The sequence below is a fragment of the Botryllus schlosseri genome, chromosome 7 (assembly GCF_051294905.1).
Source record: "Botryllus schlosseri isolate E-star chromosome 7, Bs_hap1, whole genome shotgun sequence".
NCBI lineage: Eukaryota > Metazoa > Chordata > Ascidiacea > Stolidobranchia > Styelidae > Botryllus > Botryllus schlosseri.
The window spans coordinates 14,894,862-14,906,406 of record NC_137242.1 but is presented as its reverse complement, the minus strand read 5'-3'; the positions used below and the strand labels follow the sequence as shown (position 1 = coordinate 14,906,406).

At 40.9% G+C, this 11,545-nt stretch overlaps 1 long non-coding RNA gene across 1 annotated transcript; it reads right to left on the bottom strand.

The window, feature by feature from the left end:
* Nucleotides 1–7,958: 7,958 nt before the first annotated feature.
* On the bottom strand, nt 7,959–8,486 carry LOC145442382 (uncharacterized). Its single transcript, XR_013916050.1, has 2 exons — nt 8,217–8,486; nt 7,959–8,147 (listed from the first exon to the last, which is right to left on the bottom strand). It is a non-coding gene; the product is annotated as an uncharacterized LOC145442382 (long non-coding RNA).
* Between the last annotated feature and the right edge of the window lie 3,059 nt (nt 8,487–11,545).

Sequence of the window (11,545 nt, the reverse complement as noted above, 5' to 3'; positions counted from 1 at the left end):
CAACCTGCAGCAAGTATAGAAACCGTTGTTTTACTCTGATCAATACTATAATGTAGCAATAGTCTGATTCCTTGAGAATACATTCTCTGTTCTAGACTAGACCTTAAGGGGTAAGTTAATATTCCATTGCAAGTCCTCGTCAAAATTGTTGGCAAAGCGACGGAAAATATTGATTTTATTTGATTGTGCCAGTTGATACATTTGTCAGCATTGCGGCATAATTCGGCCTGAGTCGTCGCTAGGTATCATGGTCATTAATATATTTAGTAAGGGAAACTTATGAAAATCTGTGAACTATATTGTTACCAATAAATTTCTTCACCAATATGTTTGTTCAGGTGTTTAATAACATGTGTGAAAATGTTGAAGTTCAACTCTTGTGGGAAACCACTCAAAAAAGTTGTTAAATTTGACGAATTAAAAAATAAAATAAATAAAACATAAAAAATCTTTATCGCCTGTAAGTAACTTGGGACGGGTTTAATAATGGTTTTTCATGATTCTCAATTGATTGTTCACACTTATATTTCACTACAAGCTCTGCTTAGTGAAAAACGCCACACTCACTTTTATATTCATGCGCAAAATAGCTGGTATATTTCGCATAGCTATGTTCACTAAAGAGGTAGCCTATTTCTCATGCACACTATCAGACATTTCAACAGGCATTGCCTATGCCTTATTCGGACTCAACATCATCGTGACTGCAATGTTTGCATTAAGGCCTTTTCATAGTCCACAGACCGAAATCCATGTCTCCTTATTCTTCTTGCTGCTGTATATTCGGTCGCTGCAATCTTAATGATAACTACATCTTGTAAACTGCAATAGCTCCTTCATCAGGAGCCAACGGTTCCAGTATTGGAACTGACTCATATTCCTGCACGTCTATTGTCCATACGTAATCACTGGGGTTCGGAGACATGCTCTGTATAAGAATCCAATCCCGGGTCTGCACGTACTCAAGGAGTGGGTTAGAGGTAGCGTCTCTGGCTTGATCACTCCTGCAGCAGTATTCCTTGAGAACATGTTGTGTCTTTTGGCGAACTGCTGTAACCATCAAAGGCCACAATGACATTCTGAAAGCAACTGCCTAGATACTGCACGTAGCTTGGGCAATTGTAGGCAATTCCCTGGCATGTCTGACGTTGTTCCCACTTCACCATGTACAGAAGCCATCCACCATCAATTATGAGGGTACAGCTTGGTTGGCTAGTCAAGTCAAGTGGGTCAGTTAAGGCCTACAGCAGGGCCGGGCAACATACGGCCCGCGGGCCGGATCCGGCCCGCGGACAGTTTTCCGTCTTATATGATAATATGGCCCGCGGCTACAGTCTGCCGAGATACTCCGCTACTTGCTTACTACGTCAAAATTTAGTGACTGTATGTTATTTTATACATGTATGCGCAGCGTGCGAGTGGAGCTTGCGCGTAAGTTCGTCGAAGCGAGAAGACTTGCATTATCGGCATTTACGATGTACTCAACCCTAATATAGTTTGTGGTAATCATGGTGTTTGTTGACTACAATGTTCATTTACACCAGACCGATATTTCTAATTTTTGATTCCGTAACCGCCGACTTGTAGAACGGCACACTTGTGAGCTTTTGTAAGACACCACTTATGCCAGAGGTCGCCAACTCAAAACGGGCCACGGCCCACTTTCAATCTTCGTAGATGCCGCGGTCCGCATGAATTTAATATCGAGATAAAATAGGCCACACAGACGACGCTATCACATCACCTACTCAGCCCTAATGAATTGATATCTTGGTAAATTTGGGGTTCCGAGCTTATTGTTTGTTTTGGAGTATTCATGGTGTTGTCGACTACTATGGTCATTTACACCTGGCCGATATTCTTCTTATTTTTCCGTAACTGCCGACTTATAGCACGGCCCACCTCTAGGCTTTTGTATGACACCGCTGACGCGGATGGGGTGGCAAGCTTATCGAACGCCTTGAAATATTAATTAGGGATTTCACGTGAGTTGATTGCATTGGGAGCAGGTGAGGAGCAGAGTAATACGCAAGCGTATTGGGCATTGTTGCGCAACCGATTGAGCATTCGCACTCTTACTCTCGTGCGCGCTTGCTCCTGAGCTGCTCAGACGGCATCGTTGCGTCGCAATACCAAACTCCGCTACAATGCAACATTCAAGGCTGATTTTGGGGGGTTCCAGAACCTCGAGCAGAATAGAATTTATATTTTCGCAACCATCACCGCGGTAGCATGCGATTTGTACCCGCTTTATCAAATTTAATGATCCGCAAGTCGGTGAAAAACCACCGTCAAATTGCCAAATTGCCAAATTTCCAAATGGAAAGTGTGACGTAGACCAATTTCACTGAGCCGTGAGATTTGCTTCTGTCCGCACCATATAGGACACAATGATCAGAGAGAAGCAGACATGGCGGCGCCTGTATGACAATGCTGTTCTCAAATCCACATTTACCGTCATTATCGGCGAGAAATGGCTTTGAAGTGACATTGCTGTTGGTAAAATACATTCATTTAATACGATTTATTCCTTGTATATGTGGATAAATGGGCGAATAATATATCGATTCAGCAATCCGGCCCGCCAATTACTAAATTTTCTTATATCCGGCCCGCTGACTAGAGAAGTTGCCCACCCCTGGCCTACAGGGTTGTATTGACAATTCTGCCTTGGTAGCCTTGGCCATCTTCTGATCTTTGTTGCTGAACAGGGACAGCGGGAAAGGAGTGAACTCATACTGTAAGCTTGTCGCAACATCGTTATCCCGCTGGGTGAAAATAATTTGTCGGTTGAACAACTTCAATGAGTTAATGTCAATGTTCTACTAGTAAACCTTAGGACATTTTCTTTGCGATGACAGGACTTCACCTTTGACATGACAACCACGGTCAACGTCACTGACTTTCCATCGAGGTTGATCTGCATGGCCAACGGCCATCCTAACTTCAGCTGCTCCCTCAGCATTTCAACTACGTCATCACCCGTACCGTTGAATCCAGTTGAGAAATACACGAGCAACCTCTTTTATCTGTCGTTGACGATTGACTTCATTTCCTAAAACCATTTTAGGACAAGTTCAATGGCCCCTGCATCTCGCTTCATCTGTCTCTTGGTAAGGTCTCTGTCAACGGAAACAAGTCTACTGACGTCCTCCTCCATTCGCCGGTTGACATCTGATTGAGAGTGAGCACCCAACATCTGTGACCAGCAAAGCTGTTGCTCATTCTTCCTCTGCTCGGTTCAACAACGTGGTTCCCGTGGGCGGCAGACGTTTTAATGCAGGGGTTCTCAAACTGGGGTGGGGGTCGTGGAAGCATCTGAGGGGAGGCGCGAAGCCGCCTGAGAGAAATGATTTTCTTGAACTCGGAATGAGTTTAATTTGTGATGAAACTTCCAAGTTTCAATAATGGCAATAATCGTAATTGGGTCTATATTTCGATTTGAAATGTCATTATTCCGCCGTACAATCCATGCACTGATACTAGATTTTGAGTGATACCGAACCTTGCACTAATAAGAAAATGTACCTGAATAAAGTTTACTGTTAAATACGTGAAGCTGCCATTGATTACTTTACGGAAACGTAGAGTTAGAATTCGCAATGTGGCGGCATAGGTTCGTGTTGACGTTAGCGGTCACATCAAACAGGGAATGTTCAACCTTTTTGCTTGACATGGTCGCATTCCGATTACTTATATAGCGTACGGCCGCATTACAGCGGACAGCCGTAATGTGCCAGCTGGACGCTAAATACCCATCTTAAATTGGCTACCGGGGGAGTTCGCATCGCGGGCCAGTCCTTGCGGCGTCTGTGTCATCACTGTTTTCTTGTGAAACACATTGCGCATGAAAGATTAATTTTACAGGCGGGCCAAATAAGAAGCAAAAAATAGATTAGCGAGTTGACTATATTCCGTGGCGTATTTTATTTCTAAATAGACAACAGTAGGCTACATGACATCTTATAGATTCAAACCAATGTAATGCAATGTCGACACACTTTCGCGATCAAGCCATATTATAGTAACGGCTATTCTGCGTGAGTCGTTTATTGGCAATAGTACCTAACGTGAGTGACCTCGGATATGTACAAATCATTCAATAGAAATCACGCCATGCGCGGAAAAATTTTTCGTTGCAAGAAATTCAACAAATATTGCATACATATTAAAACTGTCTGCATTGCCGATTCAAATGATATCTCTAAACGCGGCGACCTGCATGCTCACCACAAACTAAAATGACGGGTTTACCTCGCAGACTCAAGTAAACAAATATTTACTTCACCGAATCTTCTATCTCTGTCTACAGCCTCCACCTCTATTTTGAATATGTCTGTTGATCGTTTTGGTGACCGCAACTCACGTGCACTGATTGACCTGTTTTACGGATTATGCATTGGGACGTATGGCATCCAAATTAAAGCAAATACTGGAAATTCGCAATGTAATGTGGCCATATCTGGAAACCGTTACTTTTGACTTTAATTGTTACGGCATACTTTGCTATTTTTCGATATTTTTGCAAGATTATTAATCCAGATTATAAGTGATGCTACGTGATCACTGTATAGCGTACAACAGTGTACTATATACTGTACAGTGTACACTTACGGCAGGCTTAAATAATAGCAGGCTACAACAATATGCATAACGAATTTCCAGTTCAGTTTAGACAGCGTAGGGTTTTAGTTCACACATCAATATTCAAAAGTAGGATGTATGTTCTATATTCCGGGCTGCTCTTTGCGGGCCAGTCAAAATCCCGTCGCGGGCCGCACTTCGCCCAGGTCTAGTCTACGGCAGGGATGGTGTGAACCTCTGAAAGGTTCAGGTTCGTGTGATCGTTCTGTGTGAACGCGAACGTGAACCTATGACGTCATGTCACGTAATATTGCCAATTCCAACCCTACATTTCAGTGAAGTGATGTATTATTGATGCGTACACGACACCTAACAACGACTAAGGCCACAATGCTGAAGTACATGCTGACTTTTTAGACTAGGGTTGCCATACCTCCGGAATTTCCCGGACACGTCCGGAATTTCACTGTTCAAGCTAGCGTCCGGGAGGAATTTCTAAAATATGCCAAATATCCGGAATTTTGAAGACTTGACGTAGGCTCATATTTTTTTCGTAAATCAACATAAAAACATTATTTTTGGGACTATTCATGCTGAGGCATGATATTTTTCTTCGCACTGCGCTCGATTTACTATAACATTTATTGATTTTAATATGGAGATTACCACCCTCGCAAAAGCTGCAATAAAATATAAATAAAAACAACCTTCATTTACTGGAATAAGCCTAATTGTATTTTCAAATTGGAGATGGAGTCGCGACCATAAAGGGTTGGAAACCACTGGATCGGTTACCCAACATACAGCCACATACTCCTGAACCGGATCGTGACCACCTCTGGTCTATGAGCAAAGCTTTTCTAGTGTGACGCCATAACTAATTTTGAAATCCACTAGTGGGCGCTGAAGAGTGTCCGGAATTTGGATCGCAAAAATATGGTAAACCTATTTTAGACGTCACCAAATGTATTAAGTGAAGCAATGAAATGATACAAAATTCCCATAAAATCAATATCTTCCGTAGCTTTTCGACGAGGACTTGCAAGGGAATATAAGCTTACGTTTTAACGTTTTTTTTGGTCAGACCGGGCAATGTATATTCGTCGTCTGACTATTGCTACATCGATATTGAGCAGAGTGTAAAATGGGTTTCTATATATACTTGTTACCGACAATACCCCATTAACAAGTTATTCAGTAGCGAGCACCTCAATCGCACGGATTTGGCTTTTATGATACAATAAACATATCAAATAATGATGGATGCCGTACGCCTGCCAGATTTTTTACATTAGACGGCGATGTATAGGCTATTCCTAATTCAGGGGTCACCGAGCTTTTTGAAACCAGGAGTTACTTCTTTGGTAGGCCTACTGATTAATGCGACGGGCTACCTGTTACACCTGCGCAAGGATGACACGCAAAATCATGAAGCGTCCAATCTTTAAAAAAAAGTATTAAGAAATTAAAATTAATTAATTACTTTAACTTAACTTAACTTCTGAACTGACGCATCACTGCTGTGGATGCCTGCAAAACGATCTGGATATATCGCACCTGGACGTACCCGCCGTGGGACCAAGCGGATGACCCCAGAGGACTCGTCAACTCCGACCACACAAGAACACCAAAGAGAAAATATTTCTCAACATGGCGCCTGTGCAACACCGAACTGTGACTCACAAAACAGCTCTGCTGCAAAAGAAAAAAAGAAGAGACACAGATGGAGTAAAGAAGAGTATAAAGAAATAATGAGATGCCAAACTTGAAAACTCGGCAGGAGTAACCGAAGGAACTTTTCAAAAATGGAAATAGAGAACAAGCAACTCCCCAACCATGACTGCCAATACCCTGGCAACAATGAGACGTTGTGTAATAAAAAATAAAAAAAAATTATCTGAACAAGAACTCGCAGAAATCGAGGGAGAAATGTGTAACGAAAACATAGAAAACTCTGAGGCACTGGAACTGCAATTCGGCCAAGTTGACCTGAACCCACAACAATCACTTGATGACCCGAACATCGCAGAAGTAGAATTACAAAATACCACCGGGCACCCGAATGAATCAACAGCACCTAACGATGGCGACAGAGACACGGCATTAGAATTGGAGATCAAAAATCAAATCATCGACCGAATGATATCCACATTGAATGTAAATGACAGAGTGCAGTTACCTGACCTACAAATTACAAAGAAACTGAAAACTGATATTGCAGTAGCGAACAAAATTTTGACAGAAGCCATACCACCTGCAATTCTAAATGACAAACAAAGAGAAAGACCACAATGTTCCTTGACAACAATCAACAACCTCATTTACAGCACTGCGGCGGTTATCTCAGAAAGTCACTGCAAAATACCAAGACCTGTCAACAAAAAAGGGGAAGTCATACGCCCGCTTGGCAACGCAGAATTGAAAACAAAATCGCAAAACTAAGGTGTGCCGTTGCGATACTCTCAGAACTGAAAAAAAGGAAATGTTTCCCGCAAAGTAAAAAATAAAGTAAAAAGAATAGAACTGGAGCCACAAACCAAACTGCAGTCAACAGAAAAAGTGACTATGTTGCAAGAAGAATTAAAAATGAGAATATGCACCAAAGCACAACGATTGAAATGATATAAAAAAAACGAGAAACACAATATCGCCAAAACTTGGTATTTGCTCGCAAACCTGGACAATTTTTTCGAATGATGAAACAAAAGTCAAATCAAAAAATTACCAGCAGCAAAATACCAGCCACTGCAGATGTGGAATCATTTTGGAAGAAAATAGGGGAAACCAAAAAATTGCACAACTCAAGTGCAAATTGGATACAAGACCTCCACACTGACCACCTACAAACACCAGAACAACAATGGTCAGAAATCACAAAAGAAGAAATCAAGGAGACCCTAAAAAGTTCACTGAACTGGAAAGCAGCTGGTCCTGACCAGATCAAAAACTTTTGGCTAAAAAAACTAACTGCAACATATAATTACCTAGCGGCGACCTACAATGAGCTTTTATCCTCAACCAATTCGCACGAAATCCCAGCCTGGTTCACACAAGGGATCACCTATCTTATTCCAAAAAATGAAAACACCGGGGACCCCAAGAACTACAGGCCGATAACATGCCTGACAACCATGTACAAAACACTGACCAAAATCCTGACAAAACGAAGCTACAAACACCTTGAAAATCTTCTTCCGCCTGAGCAGAAAGGATGCAAGGAAGGCGCCCTTGGCTGTAAGGATCACCTGCTCCTTGACAAAACCATTCTTGAAAATTGCAAGAGGAGACACACTAACCTCAGCATGGCATGGATAGACTACAAAAAATCTTTCGATTCATTCCCTCACACATGGATACTGAAAACAATGCGTATGTACAAAATGAATCCGATCATCATCAGATTTATTAAAAATTCAATGAAAAATTGGCATACAAAACTGTTGATCAAACATGACCAAGGTGAAACAGAAACCTGTACAATTCAGATCCGCAATGGTATCTTTCAATGCGACTCATTCTCGCCACTTCTATTCTGCCTCAGCTTAGCTCCACTCAGTGGGTTGCTGAGAAAAAATGAAACGGGATACGTGATGATAAAAGCAGCAGACTCTGAAGGTCAAAAGATTCATCACCTTTTGTTCATGGGTGATCTGAAACTCTATGCGAAATCCGATACGGACCTGAATAACCAAATCAAAATTGTTCATGAGTTTTCGGAAGATATAAAAATGAAATTTGGCTTGGATAAATGCTCAAAACTTACCATACGACGTGGAAGAGCCACAAGCACTGGCGACATCAGCTTCAAAATGGACAAAACCATAACAGAATTGAATGCTGAAGATCACTATAAATATCTAGGGATCTGTGAAAGCGACAACATTAAACACGCTACAATGAAATCAAGTCTAAAAAAAAATACATTAGCAGACTCAAATCAATTCTAAAAACTGACCTCAATTTTAAAAACAAATCAATGCCATAAACAGTCTTGCAGTGCCTGTCTTGAGATATAGCTTTGGTGTGGTGAACTGGCGCAAAGATGAAATTAAACAATTGGACACAAGGACGAGAAAACTGATGACAATGCACCACATGCATCACCCAAAATCTGATGCACAAAGACTGTACATCCCCAGAAAAAGATGTGGTCGAGGAGTGAGGACTACAAGAAATTGAAGAAACTTTCAATATAGTACTAATCGGCTTGTCACAGACATGAACAACAGCGATAACATTTACTGCAAACTCATTGCACAGGAAGAAAAACAGCGCAAAAAAAATCTCTGAGCTATCGTCACAAGTAGGCCTACGTCAGAGAATCGCTCCCTACAAAATACTATCGCAAAAGAATTCTGAAGCAAAACACGGACGGCAAATGCAGAACGTGCCACAACCAAAATGAAATTGTAGCACATCTCATGTCCGGCTGTGGTGCACTTGCAGCTACCGAATACACATGGAGACACAATAGGATTGGACACTACATTCATCTTGAATTATGCAAACATTTTAACATCAACACCTCGACAAAAATAGTACGATTACAGCACAGCACCAGTGACAGCAAACGACCAGGTAAAAATTCTGTGGGATGTACCAGTTATAACTGACCGCGAAATCAGAAGCTTATTCATGCTTATTCATTGAACTGGCTGTCCAAGCTGATCACAATATACAACAAAAAGAATCAGAAAAGCAGTCCAAATACGCAGATCTCAAAATGGAATGTGAGAAAATGTGGTGATGCAAAATAAATATCGTACCGATAGTCATTGGCGCTACAGGGGTCGTAAGCAAAAAACTCATGAGACATATCCAACAGATTCCTGGTAACGTCCGATTCGACATGATCCAAAAGTTCACGTTATTAGCACTGTTCATATTCTTCGGAAGGCCTTGAATGCACCACTGGACTAAAATAGTACTAGTGAATCACAACATCATTTCTGTAATTTCGATTTTCCATTTTCAATCATATCTACCTCTGCTCTGTAACCCTTGCCAATTCTTCATCTACTGCAATTCTGTAATCTGACGCCTCCATGTATTGCATAGAAATAACAATTTGACTGCATTGCTGAAATTTTAAAAATTTACTCCAATATCGCCACTTTCCTTTGGGTGCAGGTTGCTCCCCGGATTATGTGTATATTGACCAGTTTCTTATACTGTGAATATAGAATAATAATAATAATAAAGTTCAGTTCAGTCTCAGTTCAGTCTCAGTTCAGTTTCAGTTCAGTTTCAGTTTCAGTCAAGTCTAATGGGGCATTTCCACTTCATTTTGAACACTAGGGGCGATAAAGATAACTCGACCCAAAACTGTTTTGTTGCTATATGCTTTACTATGGGACTGGACTAAACATGGACCTAATTTCGTCTCTTCAAGTACAATAAGGATGGTGAAAGTATCCACATCAATATAAATCATCCATATGGATATCAAATAGCTGATAGCGATGAAAAAGATGCTGTTTCTTGGCGTCTTGTCATGTCTTGGAAGTGCTGAAATTATGATTCTATCCTTATCACCAACTGTATTGGTTTATATTCCCCATTTAGCACTCATAACTACACCAGATGGACTGGATTCCACACAAACCCTTTCTAGATGTATTATGACCTTGGCCAAATACCTTCCTATCCTTTTATCTCATCACTATCTGTCGGAGTTTTTAAATGATAAAATACTGTAACAATACCAACTAGATTTCATCCTCTCTGATGATTGACAATTGAAGGATGAACCATGTACCAGTTGTATTGTTGCAGTTATAATACTAATTAATAGCAACTAGATCTCATCCTCCCTGATGATTGACAATTAAATTATGTACCAGCTGTATTGTTGCAGTTATCTTGAACAAGCAAAGTATCTCAAATATTTTTTCGCCTGACACAGGAAATAAATTGTATAGTAAGCACATAAACTTTCTAAGTAACGTATCATTCATGGTCATGTTATTACTCGGTTACATAATAATTATTAACTTGGTTGAAGGAATGTCAACCCGCTATTTGAGAAACCCATGTATGGGACTGCTTTAAGACACAAAGCAAAATACTACGATGGAAACACAATTGATACAAATAGCATCACCATATCCAAGAATAATCAAAGAGAATGATAATGAGAAACTTTCAGATTGCAACACAAAAATGAGCGCTACCAACAGATATCAGATACATATAATAAGAGTCCTTGTACCGAGCAGCCTATAATAGCCGATAATCGTCAGATTATACTTTCATCTGAACAACGCACACGCAATGTACAATGCGATGCAATGAACAGATAGAAGGATGCCGAACGACCAGTTGCGATTGCAGTTGCGGTCTCTGGCATCCACCTCGGCCCAGTGCCCGATGTCGCAGCTGCTTTTTACATGTCGGTCTCTTTTCCGCAGCTCTTTCTTGCTTTTTCCATTCTTGCAAGTGCGCTCTTTCATCGGGTATCCTGTTTTGTCGAGGCCATATGTGATCGTTTGCTTCACTGTCGTACAAGTAAGCATAATTTCCATGTCTTTCAGTTGGCAGTACAAAAATGACGTCATGCTTCCAATATTGAAGTTTCATCAGCTTCATTGTAATTCAAACACATGATTTTTATATGTTGTAGGACCACACAGCAGCAACTGCACATTGCATGATTTTCCATAACGCACAGCACGCTCATGGGGGAGCTGATTTACTGCAAGATAAGCAGAATGAATCATGTTGGTGAAATGATATTCTGCAGACAACTTTTCCAGGACCAGGCATCCAGACCTCTTCTTTGTAAACGGAACCATCGTCACGATAACTTTCTATTTCTCATTGATGCATCTTTTGAGATCAAATGACCGTCATCCTTACACAATGAGCACAGCCATATCATACGACTCTCGAAAATTAACAGCAATGTAAGCTGCCATGATGTCTATGTCCATCACGAGGACAAGACGCCAAGAACTATCAT